This window comes from Vulpes vulpes, chromosome 1 (assembly GCF_048418805.1).
Source record: "Vulpes vulpes isolate BD-2025 chromosome 1, VulVul3, whole genome shotgun sequence".
NCBI classification, from domain to species: domain Eukaryota; kingdom Metazoa; phylum Chordata; class Mammalia; order Carnivora; family Canidae; genus Vulpes; species Vulpes vulpes.
Genome location: NC_132780.1, coordinates 104,114,500 through 104,126,906, shown reverse-complemented (window position 1 = coordinate 104,126,906; position 12,407 = coordinate 104,114,500). Strand labels below are relative to the sequence as shown.

Here is a 12,407-nt window from a genome sequence, read left to right as displayed (position 1 = left end):
AAGACTTTAGGCACTGTGGAGCTGCTATAAGTCTGAATGAAATGAGATTTAAAAACCAAGGAAACAAATATTTAATATAGCTGTAAAGAACAGAGAGATTTTTGAAAAGACAAAATATAACCATCTAAGGAGATCTAAGAAAACTTACTGGATGTGGTTTTCTGTATATATCTTCTCTCTTCTCCTAAGTGTGTCTATTGTGTGTGTGTTGAGGTTGTAGTGCAGATAACGCAGAATGGGGTAAAGAATGTACTACTAGAAATGCTTGAAAAAAAGGTTTTCTGAGGTTTGAGGACTGGGGGTTGTTTTCTATCTGACACCTCAGAAAGAAAAAGGATGGAGGATGTTTGCCTCCATCAGTAGTACTCTAAAAACATTCCCTGCTGGGCATTCTGTCGCTGATATGAGGAGATGAGTACAGAAGGTTCGGACTATAAACTCTGAAGCACAAACTACATTAGATCCTCATCTCCGTGGTTCTGTTCATACAGTCAAGTTTTCTTCTGAAAAAGTGCAGAACTTCCCATTTTTTTCACAATGAATGTGGACCCGTTACATTTGCCCTAGCTGTCAAGGTCTGGAAACTTTGGCTTTGTTCCTCTTAAGTTTCCTTCAATCCATTTCTTTTCCTGAAATGTCCCAGCTTCTCACAAGAAACACTCAAGTATTGGAACTTTAAAAAGTTTATTTCCCATGTTACTTTTCCTTTGTGTGGATGAAATGGTAATCACAACTGGGCTATCAGCTTTTTGGCAAAAGAAAAAACAACCAGCTCTCCATTTTCCCTTCATATTTTCCATCAAAGGCAACAAAAATCTTTAGTAAATTAAGTACCATCCAACATAGTTGGAGTTGCTCTGATTAATTACATACCCTGATTAATAGTGTCTGAACCACACAAGGAGTACTATCTTTCAAAGAACTAAAATAAAATACACGTAATAGCAAAATGATACAGGACCATAACATCACCACCTTTCTTTGATTAGCCAGAAGAAGCGCACAGGAGTTGGCTAATAAAACATTAGGTAACAGAGTTTATAGTATCTATTATTGGCTGGTCCCAGAAGCCACTGTATTTGTTACTGATGTCTCATATGAAAACACGAAGCTTCAGTTTGAGTTTGACATTTATGGTACAAAGTTCTGTGATTAGATAATTCTCTTTCTATAGGAGTTTGGGAGCTCTTTTTAATTTCAGTGGCTAATTTTTTCCTCCAGTGTTGTAATTTTTGCCCTTTTCATTTCCTTCAATATTTAATAATAACTTTAAAGACAAAAGTCTGCATTTTTATTGATCTGACAATGTTTTCGGGAGGGACCAAGATCCTGAATTTATGGCAAAAGAAAGACAAAGGGACGCCGAAGGACCTCTATTAAAGGAAGAGGAGGTGACAAAGACTGTGTGACAGAAAAGGATGGGTAATGGCTAAGATATTTCATGAGCTGTAGGCTATATCTTTCTATTGTTATCCTTCTGTTGCCATTATTATTTAAGTCAAATTGTAGCTGGAGTTAGCATATGATATACTTTCATCCTGAAAGAAGAAAAAGTTGAGAGAAATCAAGGCATAAAGTGAATTATTCTTACAGTTTTAAAGATCCCTAGTAGATCTAAAATCATGCCACGTAGGCATAAAACACCCCATTTCACCCCATAACTGGGCTGTCTGCACTCAGTCCCTGCTCCCAAAACAAAATACATACAACTAACTCTATTTTCTTGGTAGGTCAATTGTTGATTAATGAATCATCTTTCCTGTAATTTTTATTTTTTGTAGACTTAGTTTGGCTAGGTTCCTGGCATTCCTGGTGAGGTATGTAATGGAAAATTTGACCTCACACTCTTTGCTTTTTTGTAACATCACAAAACACTGATAAAACAGGGCTACAAAAAGTAGCTTGGAGATGAAGGGATGCACAGAAAGAAAAAGCTCAGTGTGGAAAGGAACAAAGATACAGTAAATCATCTGGAAAGTAAATATTTAGCCTCATAGACATGAAGTTGCATTTATCTTCAAAAACAGCTCATTTGTTACAGCTTAGGATGTCACAGGGTTTCCGTCATAATCCTGCTTTTCTAAAGAGACTGTAAACCAGACATGAAAGCCATTTTCAAAATTAACTTGGAACATGGGCAGACCATTTTGTAGATCCTATAACTTTTCCCCAAAACAGTGATTTAGGGTGGGGCAGGTAGGATAAAGGTGTCAGTAAATGATTTCTTGTATTTAGTTATATCTGAGTTGAAATAAAACACTGGCAATCATCCTTCTGTGATCACATCCAATTGTCTATGGAAAATGTAATAGCTCACACAGAGTCAACTTTGGTAACTGTGAAACTTGGGATTTGGCAGCAAAATTCATAGTAGAATGAATGAATGACATGGTTCTTAAAACTGTCTTCTGACTTTTGATAATGAGACTTTACTTTTTAAGATAATGATACTACACTCTTTTCTCCAAGGCAAATCAATTACTTCTTTAGAGGCATAATCCAGCCTTGAGGGGACACTTACCCAGCCACTGACTATGTGGCCTGAGAAAATATCAACTTGACTAGGCGGGGACAAGGGACTCATACAATTGCCTGCACCAGTCTCTCAAAATGCCACAGCCCACTGGTAGAGGGCATACAACGTGTTTCATGATAACACAGGGTGATGCCATATATGGCCAACCGTTATAGTCCCTATGGCTGTCAGAATGCATATAAAAAATGTTCACTTTATTAATCATCTAGATGCACTTGAAGAAGGAAGCGGGGAAGAAGCAAATGTGTAGAAAGTAGTACAAATCACTAGTAACTCAGGCTTCTGGAAAATGTACAGCTGTTTCCTGATGCTACATAAGTCCTTTCTAAAACCACCACTGTCACATCTATGTACTCTTCCCTATAAAAATGCAGTTATTAACTGGAACTATACAAATAATTCTCAGTGGAGAGAGCTTTAATATATTCCCTATGGCTGGATGAGTAGTCTTTATTTGAATAATAATGATTTTCTTCTTTTGTAAAGAAGGAGTTAAACAGGAGAACCACAAAATATGCAAATAAGCCACAAGAGAAGAATTTCTCTTTGTTGAATTTTATGTTGTAAGTGGTAACAGATGGTTACCTGTTCCAGAGACTGTCTTAGGTTCCTACTTCAGCCTATGGCTGATGCAGGAGGGAAAAGGAGCATTCAAACAGCCTGGAATGATTCTTTTTACCCACTTATAAAATGCAGGTGGATGGAGAAAGAAAGCCTTAACTACAAAGAGAACCATTAGGGGAAAAATTACTATGTGCCATTTAATATCCTGTTTAAGGGAAGTATAAGATCTTGGTGCTATATTAAAATAACAATCCCAGGGAGGATGGTCTTTTAGATTCTATTGGGTTTCTAAAAATTTCCTAGGTCTTATTTGGTTTTTGACTTTCCTGAGATACTCCTAGTATTCTGCATATTAGAGGAATGTTAAATCTTACACTATCTAATTTGAAGTAAGTTTTATCCCTCTACTTCCGATAGGGTATTAAATGAAATTGGTATTTGATAAAGCTCCACTGAAATCAGCTTTTTATTTTTCCACTCTTTAATATTCCTGTAAGTGAGTCTTCTTTTCATTTTCATAAGATATACTCCTGTGATCAAGAACACTTGAGAGGGGATCCCTGGGTGGCGCAGCGGTTTGGCGCCTGCCTTTGGCCCAGGGCATGATCCTGGAGACCCGGGATCGAATCCCACATCGGGCTCCCAGCGCATGGAGCCTGCTTCTCCCTCTGCCTGTGTCTCTGCCTCTCTCTCTCTCTGTGTGACTATCATAAATAAATAAAAATTAAAAAAAAAAAAGAACACTTGAGAAAAAAATGTTGATAATTTTTTTTGAGATCAAGTTAATAAGTGAACCAGACTAACTTAATCAGATGAAATGCATCATAGTTTTCATCATTATGGTGAAACATCTGGGAGGATCTTTGTGTGTGATGAAGTATCATTATAGTACAGTATACAGTAATTTCTATAGCAATAAAATAGAAGTGAAAGGTATACATTTCTACTTTCTTCTATATGGATTAAATTTAGAAGTTTTTCAACTCCATTAATGCTGAAAATAATGAACATGTTTCCCCGATGCCAAATTATCATCTCTTTAGCCAAACAATCTTGTGTGCAAACATATCTTTTCAGAGACATTTTATACATATGCAGACAAATATGTGTATATTATTTATTTCTTTTAGTATATGCAAATGGTAGCATTCAATATAGACTGTTTTGTACATGCTTTTTGGATTTAACAATATACTTTTGGGATCTTTCCATATCAATACATTAAGACCATTCAGTTTGTTTTTGAAAGCATTGGATTTCCTTAATATTAACCAGTCCTGTGGAAGTACATTTAGGTTATTTCCAATCTTTTGCCATTACAGATAAAATCTGTTCACTTTAAAATTAAACCAAACTGTTATTAAGAAACTGGATTTGGGGGATCCCTGGGTGGCTCAGCGGTTTAGCATCTGTCTTTGGCCCAGGGCGCGATCCTGGAGTCCCGGGATCGATTCCCACGTCAGGCTCCCGGCACGGGCCTGCTTTTCCCTCCTCCTGTGTCTCTGCCTCTCTCTCTCTCTCTCTGTGTCTATCATAAATAAATAAATATTTAAAAAAAAGAAACTAGATTTGACTGGTTTTACTTATTTCTACTTTCTACTCCAATTCTCTGTGAGTAGCAAAATGGTAGAAAAAAAGAAGAAAAAGGAAAGATGGGGTCTTAGCTAATCAGTTTTTGGAAAACCTAACATCTTACTCATTTTTTTGTGTGTGTGGGTAGTAAAGTAATATTTTCTAGATAGGCTCAAGATAAATGATTCATTACTTCATCACCATTCTTACGATTTCTATAAATGTTATATTTAATAAGAGGAAAAAGGAAAAACTCAAGAGATTCAGAGCTAGTTTGTCAAAGAAGCAGATCTTAAATCTGGTTTTATGTGGCCTGAAAAGCTACTCAGATAATTAGAAGAGAGAAATCTGAAGTAGAGCCCCAGATCTGCACAGGCCTTATCCGTATTTTGGGGGCAGGTTATTACCATTATCATTTTCTTAAAAAACATTTAAATATAAACTCATACACAGCTCTATGTGAGAAGCCTTCCAAAGCAAGCCAGATGGACATGGCAACTCTTAACCAGGATTGTGGTAAACCAAATGCAGGTGTACCTCGATTTGCAGATGGGGGCTTGGTAAATTGTGTTTCAATGTTTATTAAATTTTTATACATTTTATAATTTTGTTTTTCTTTTTTTCTTTTTTTTAAGAGAGAAAGTGAGTGCAAGTGGGGTGGGGGAGAGGCAGAGAGAATCTTAAGCAGGTTTCATGCTCAGCGCAGAGCCTGACATGGGGCTCAATTTCAGGCTGACATCATGACCTGAGCCAAAATCAAAAGTTGGATGCCTAACCGACTGAGCCACCAGGTGTCCCAAATTTTATAATTTTAGCATGAAGATGGCCATTTAAAAAAAATTCTATAGCAAATTTGTTGGGAGAAAACAATTTTATATTCCTTGGTTTACTTTTGGGTATGACTTTCAGATTTCTATATTTTGAGTTGGCTTTATTTAAAATGAAGATAACTGTGTGAGTGCACATGTATATATTTGCTTTGTTTTAGAATTTTAAATTTAATTTCAAAATAACTTCAAACTTGAGAAAAGTTGCAAGAACAGCACAAAAACTTTTTAAACACCAGGGATTTACCAATTGTTAAAATTTGCTACTTTTGTATTTTCTCTCCATCTATATCTATATCTATAGATATATATCACATGTTTTTTTAAACTATCTCATTAAGCTGTAGACATCATATCCTTTTGTTCCTAAGTGTTACCAGTGTATAGTTCCTAAGAATAAAAATAATCACTTACCCTTATGGCAGTGTAATAATCAAAATAAGGAAACTTACACAGTAACAATATTAATATTTAATCTAGAGCTTAATTCAAATATTTCCAATTGTCCCAATAATGTTCTTTATGCATTTTTCCCCCTAGTTCAGGATTCAATCCAGGATCATACATACATTCAGTTTTCACATATCTTTGGTTTTCTTTACTCTGAAATAGCTCCTCAGTTATTCTTTATGTTTTGGGACACTGTCAATTTTTAAGAGTATCTTTTAGTTTGGGTTTGTCTGATATTTCCTTAATATTTAATTAATTATGCATTTTGAGGGGCAAGAATATCACAGATGTTTTTTATCTAATACATAACATTCAGAGGCACATGCTGTCAGTTTGATTACTGGTGATGGTAATTTTGATCACTTGCTTAATGTGTTACTACCCCTCTAAAGCTACTATTTCCCATGGCCATTAATGAGTAATTTGTGGAGAGATTCTCTGAGATATATAAATGTCCTGTTCCTTGTTAACTTTCACTTTCTAGTTTTAGCAATCATTGATACTTCTAGCTTGAATCAATGTAACCACGATGGTTCCAAAATGATGATTTTCTAATCTATCATTCATTCCACATTTATTAATTGCCATTCTACTGCAAAAAGAGCTTTTCCGGGATGCTTGGGTGGCTCAGAGGTTAAGCGTCTGCCTTTGGCTCAGGGCATGATCCTGGAGTTCCAGGATCGAGTCCCACATTGGGCTCCCTGTATGGAGCCTGCTTCTCCCTCTGTCTGTGTCTCTGCCTCCCTCCCTCTCTCTCTCTCTCTCTGTGTCTCTCATGAATAAATAAAATCTTTAAAAAAATGAGCTTTTCCTTTTTATTCATGGAATATCTATTTGTTTATTCTATGAACTCACAGATTCTTATTTTATATAATGAGTTGTATTTCATTATAATTATTAGTTTGTTGCTCAATTTGTCCCAGGTTTGTGGGAGTCCTTTCAAGTGGGTTCCTGTGTCCTTTTATTTTTTTAAAAAATATTTTATTTACTTATTCATGACTGAGAGAGAGAGAGGCAGAGACACAGGCAGAGGGAGAAGCAGGCTCCATGCAGGGAGCCCCATGTGGGACTTGATCCTGGGACTCCAGCATCGCACCCTGGGCCGAAGGGAGGCACTCAACCGCTGAGCCACCCAGGTGTCCTGTGTTCCTGGGTCCCTTTTAACATTTTTTGAGCACTTCCTAATTTGCTGGCATGAAAAGATGTTTCATGGCTCATCTTGGTTTTCCTCCCCCAGCTCTGGAGTCAGCCATTCCTCGAAGGAGCACAATTTCCTTGTAATGGGAAAGAGACTTAGAAGCCAAAATTTTAGTGTCATGTGTGCTCATTGCTACTGGGTATCATTGCTTCGAGGCCCTTTTAGTGAATGGAATTAGAAAATTTTTCATACTTTAAAGAGGTCTTCACAAAAATGGTCCCAGGGATGCATATCATAAAGTTATTCCCTTTACATTAGGTTTTGCTATGTTGAGAACTGGTTCAGGTGTTTTAGTGTTTGGGTCTATGTTACAATTGACTTATAATTATATTGACTACTAAACATTATCACCCCAGAAAGATCTGATGATATCTCTGAGAACAAGGACAATGTCTTATTTATTCATTTTATCCTCAAAGCCTAACAAAGCTCAAATCACATAATAGACAATCCATGGAAATTATATGATGTCTAGGATTTGCTTCCTAAGAATCCAATGTGAGGGAAAGGAATATAGATGTCATAAAGATGGCCATGAGTTGATGACCCCTGCAGTTGTCATGGGGTTTCTTTTTCCTCCTATATTTAAAGTTCTGCATATTAATGAGATAATTTAAATGGCTATCAGGACAACATGGATGGATCTTTAGGGCCTTATTCTAAGTGAAATAAGTCAGACAGAGAAAGGCAAATACCATATAGTCTCTCATATGTAGAATCCTAAACAAAACAAAACAAGCTCATATATACAGAGAATAGAGTGGTGATTGCCAGACTTTGGGGGGGGGGGGGGGAGAAATGAGAGAAGGAGGCATAAAGGTACATACACACATAAATGTATAAACTTCAAATCTGTTACTCGAACATACTAAGCATGTAGAAATTTTAGCCAATGTTATATCTTAATTTATTCTCACATATAAGTGGCTTGAGAAAATTGATCTAGTTCTGTGTCAGATTTTCCTAGATACCCTTGACTTCAAAGAGAATGGAAAATTAATGGACATAATTCTATGCTGTTCTAAAATCCCTGTTTATAGAAACTCAAAATCTTCCAGTTATTTTTCTGGAATCTCAACAGATGATCCCAAGTATAATTTGAAATTCCAATCTCTGGTTAGATTGTTCTAAGTACACGTGATAAGCATAGGGAAGGTTGTCATTCTCAGAAATACATAAATAATTCCTTTCCATTCTGTATTAACTAATGGAGTGGGGAAAATGTCCAACCAATTCACATTTATTCAAGATGATCCTTTGATTAAGAGATTAATAGATGTTTAGCTCCTCAGTAAAAAAGATCCATGCTTTTTGTAGGAAAGTCTCAATATATCCTTAGAATATGTGGGCAGTGACTAAAAATTATTTTGAAGAATATGATCATGATCTTCCCTTGGCATCTTATTTATTTTTAGTTACCCCAAATTTAAGAAATTCACTTCAATCCCATAAACCTAATTGAGGCTTTTACATATGATACAATAGTATCAAAATACTCTTAGATTTATCTTCTGATTTTATGGGTGTCAGAACAAATAGTTTTCCAGTTTATTTAAATCTCTCTAGCTTTATAACATGTTTTCCTGAAGGATATTAGAACACTGAAGGTCCATGATCCTGCCATATTGCTTAAAATATCATGGTCTAGAGCTGCACCATCCAACTGGATAGCCATTGGTCCCACGCGGTACTGAGCATTTGAAGTAGCACTTGCTAGTTCACATTAATATACTCTCCAAGTATAAAATACGCAGCAGCTTTCCAAGAACAGAAAAAGAATGAAATATGTTATTAATAGTTGTCTTGAACTGATTACATGTTGAAATTATAATATTTTGATATAATGGATTAAGTAAATATAATATTAAAATGGATAAAAAAGAGATGATAAAAAAGTTTTCTTGGAAAGCTATTACATGACAGTGATATGAAAACATATGAAACAATTTAAAGGCATTAAAGAACTATTCCCTTAATGAAATGAGACAAGTTTCTGCTTCCCCTATGGCAAATTTTCTTTATTAGTTTGGTGGGGTGAAAAAAAGTCAAGGCACCTGGATTACCAGGAACCAGAGGGCAGTATAAGGTTCATGTGAATGTCTCTTCATTTAAAATTTAAGAAAAAAATGCTTTTAGAATGCTCATTTATTTATGAATCTAATTTTTTAATGGATTTGGTCTACGGGACTTGAAAATGTCCCACTTTTTTTATGGCAAAACCACCAATCTAATCAGACACAAAAAATTGGATAGTCATTTTATAAAAGTCATTTATAACCTTTATGATATTAGAATAATCCCTAAAAAATAAGGTAAATAGGCCTTAGAGCTACTTAGAGAGAGACAAAACCCAGTATTTTGCTTCAGAAATACATGAAGATGGCTTTTCTTGACAGCTCAAGTTCTTTTCTTATCTCTTTTGAAAAGATTTATTTATGAGAAAGAGAGAGAGAAAGAGAGAGAGAGAAAAAAATGAGAAAATGGGGGTAGGGGCAGAGGGAGAAAAACTTAAGCAGACTCTCCATCGTTTGTGGATCCCAGGACCTTGAGATCACGACCTTAGCTGAAATCAAGAGTTGGATGCTTAACCAACTGCACCACTCAGGCACCTCAACCCAAGTTATTTTCTGATACTTAAATAACTGATAGTCAAAATATTAAAACAAAAAGTAAAAAAAAAAATTGCAGTCGTTGAGATATCCTACTCGGGGGGGGGGAACCTCAACTCAAACAGATATATTTATTTTTATTTTTATTTATTTTTATTTATTTTTAATTTTTATTTATTTATGATAGTCACAGAGAGAGAGAGAGAGAGAGGCAGAGACACAGGCAGAGGGAGAAGCAGGCTCCATGCACCGGAAGCCCGACGTGGGATTCGATCCCGGATCTCCAGGATTGCGCCCTGGGCCAAAGGCAGGCGCCAAACCGCTGCGCCACCCAGGGATCCCCAAACAGATATATTTACATGCATACACTGTTCACAGATGAGAGTGGACATTCTCTTGGGGCTGTTTATTTAACAGAAAGTCTTGGCTTATAAAACCATGCCTTTCCTTCCCATTAGCAAAACTGACACTGATATTCTTTATCAACAATATTTCAAGAAAGTCTCTTTTGACTTATGAATGTTTCCCTTTCCCCACAACAGATCTGAATTCACTATCTTACCCAAATAGTAGATATTTTGTCATATTAAAGAAATATATGTCTGCTCAGTTTTACTGATAATGAAATAAGCTAAAGTGACCCAGAGCAGTCAATTCAGGTGGGATTTAAGACCCCAAATAATTCTCTCCATAATTTAGGCAACAGAAAGAACCCTTGGGGTTACTAGAACTAAAATGACAACCTTTTAACCAATGTTGATTCAAAAAGTACATTCCTTACTAAAGCTAGTATGAAATTGCTAGTGAATTCTTTTCTATTATGTCTGGGCACAATCAGAATGCTAACAGTCTGCTGCCTGTATATTATAAATAAATACAAACCAATAACTTCTTACTGCTGCCATGAACATACATTTCCTCCAGACAATAAGTGGTGCATTAGCATGTATTTGTCTCCTGGCTGCAGCTCTTTTTCCTCCCAGAGTTCCTGGACATACTCATGGGACAGTCTAGAAAAATCAATCATCATTGATCATTGTGATCATTAAAAAATTATCTTTTGATAGTCTTGTGTCTATAATCACCAGCATCCAGTCCTGTCAATTTCAATGGATGATGATGCAAATTTACTTTTTTTTCTTAAGTGTATTAATGGGTCATTAATGTAAGCAAAATAAAGCATGGCAGGGTGAATAATAGCAACCATATTCCTTCAATCAAACATCCATACTGTGTCTGCTTGTGGTTTCAAAGATCTGGATTAAATAACATTATTCATATCTGAAAAGGCTGCTAAAAACTGGACTTCAGTATCACTCGGTCATACACAAAATAGCCACCTTTATACTACATTTCTACATTTAGAAAAAAATAAAATTGTTTCCTCAGAGACAGGTTTACTGCATACTTGATCTCTGAATCCAAAAAGCAATTCATGGAAAGAATAAAATTTTGATGGATAAGAACAGGGCTAAGTCACTTCATATACTCAATATACCAGGAATTTTCGTTCAATTCTGATCTGGAAAGAGGCACTTTCTGAAATTCATTAAGCTTTCCAGTTTTCTTACTGACTATTTAGAATGCTCCTATACTAATATTTGCTTTCAAGGTTTTGAGGTAAGAATTTAGGGTAGGACAGTTGATTGGCAGTAAATATTTTGTGTACATAACTTAACGAAGAGCTCAAGTTAAGGAATTCGGGTCTTGTAGACAGTGTTTGCTATGGAAGTTTTATAAGCATTAGTCATGACCTTCAAGAAGATAACAGCAAGCTCTGTGATTTTCAAAGGGGATATGGGAATGAGGGTTTTGATGGAAGCTTTCCAGAGCTGCAGCTGCTGAGCTTGTGGGTTTTTCATTGGTTGCCACTTTATAGAGGTAGGGCAGGAAGAAGAATTCTTTGAGGGCAAGTTCAGACAGTGAATAGTTCAAGGTTGCAGCCTGCCTACAAACTGCAAGCAACTAACGGACACACAAACCACAAATCTTAGAAGACACAACTGGTGTGATTTTTCAAGGTTTTAAAGTGCTGAAATGATTCTGTTCCTGTACAACAACCACACAGAATAAAATTAACATAAACTGACTAAGGATAGTCAGCAATATAGTTGATGATTTTTCAAATTCTGGAGTTTTTTTGTTTTTCTCTTTTGGTCAACATTTCTTATCATGGCAATGGTACAACAGAAATAGCATAAACTTTCAGGTCAGAGAGACATAGATTTGGCACTGCTACCTTGCGTGTATATGACTGGGCCTCAATTTCATCTTCAAAGGGAGAATAATAGATACATTGCAGGACTGTTGAGGGAATAAATGAGATAATGTATGTTAGATGACAGCACACAGTAGCTGCTCAAAAAGTGTTAATTATATCACTATCACAGTAATGAATACTCCCTTTTTATAAAGAACCGCACCATCACTTATGCAATTGTTATAGGTGAGCTGGCCTACAGAACAACAAAAGCTGTATTCAACTGCATGTAAATCATTCATATTGTTTTAATAAATAAACGGTCCCTCATGGTTTTGAGTTTACGAGATTTTTTTTAATTTAAAGTTTACCAGTATAGATTTTATATCATAAAAGCAGAGATTTTTATGGGTCTTTCAGCTTAGCAAAAGACATATTCTCTGAGAGCTTT

General features: G+C 35.8%; 2 protein-coding genes across 6 annotated transcripts in view; one reads left to right on the top strand and one right to left on the bottom strand.

Moving 5' to 3' along the window:
- Nucleotides 1–12,407, bottom strand: part of CMSS1 (cms1 ribosomal small subunit homolog) — a 383,859-nt gene that overhangs the window by 151,682 nt on the left and 219,770 nt on the right. For 2 of the 5 annotated variants that reach the window (XM_072721611.1, XM_072721616.1), the window contains exon 2: nucleotides 11,996–12,060. The exons of the other annotated variants lie outside the window; for them this stretch is intronic. The gene's annotated coding sequence lies outside the window, so the exon portion shown is untranslated. The remainder of the gene's footprint in view (nucleotides 1–11,995; nucleotides 12,061–12,407) is intronic. 5 annotated transcript variants of the gene reach the window in all.
- The window catches only part of FILIP1L (filamin A interacting protein 1 like), a 296,680-nt gene that overhangs the window by 71,493 nt on the left and 212,780 nt on the right, over nucleotides 1–12,407 (top strand). The gene's annotated exons all lie outside the window — the stretch shown is intronic.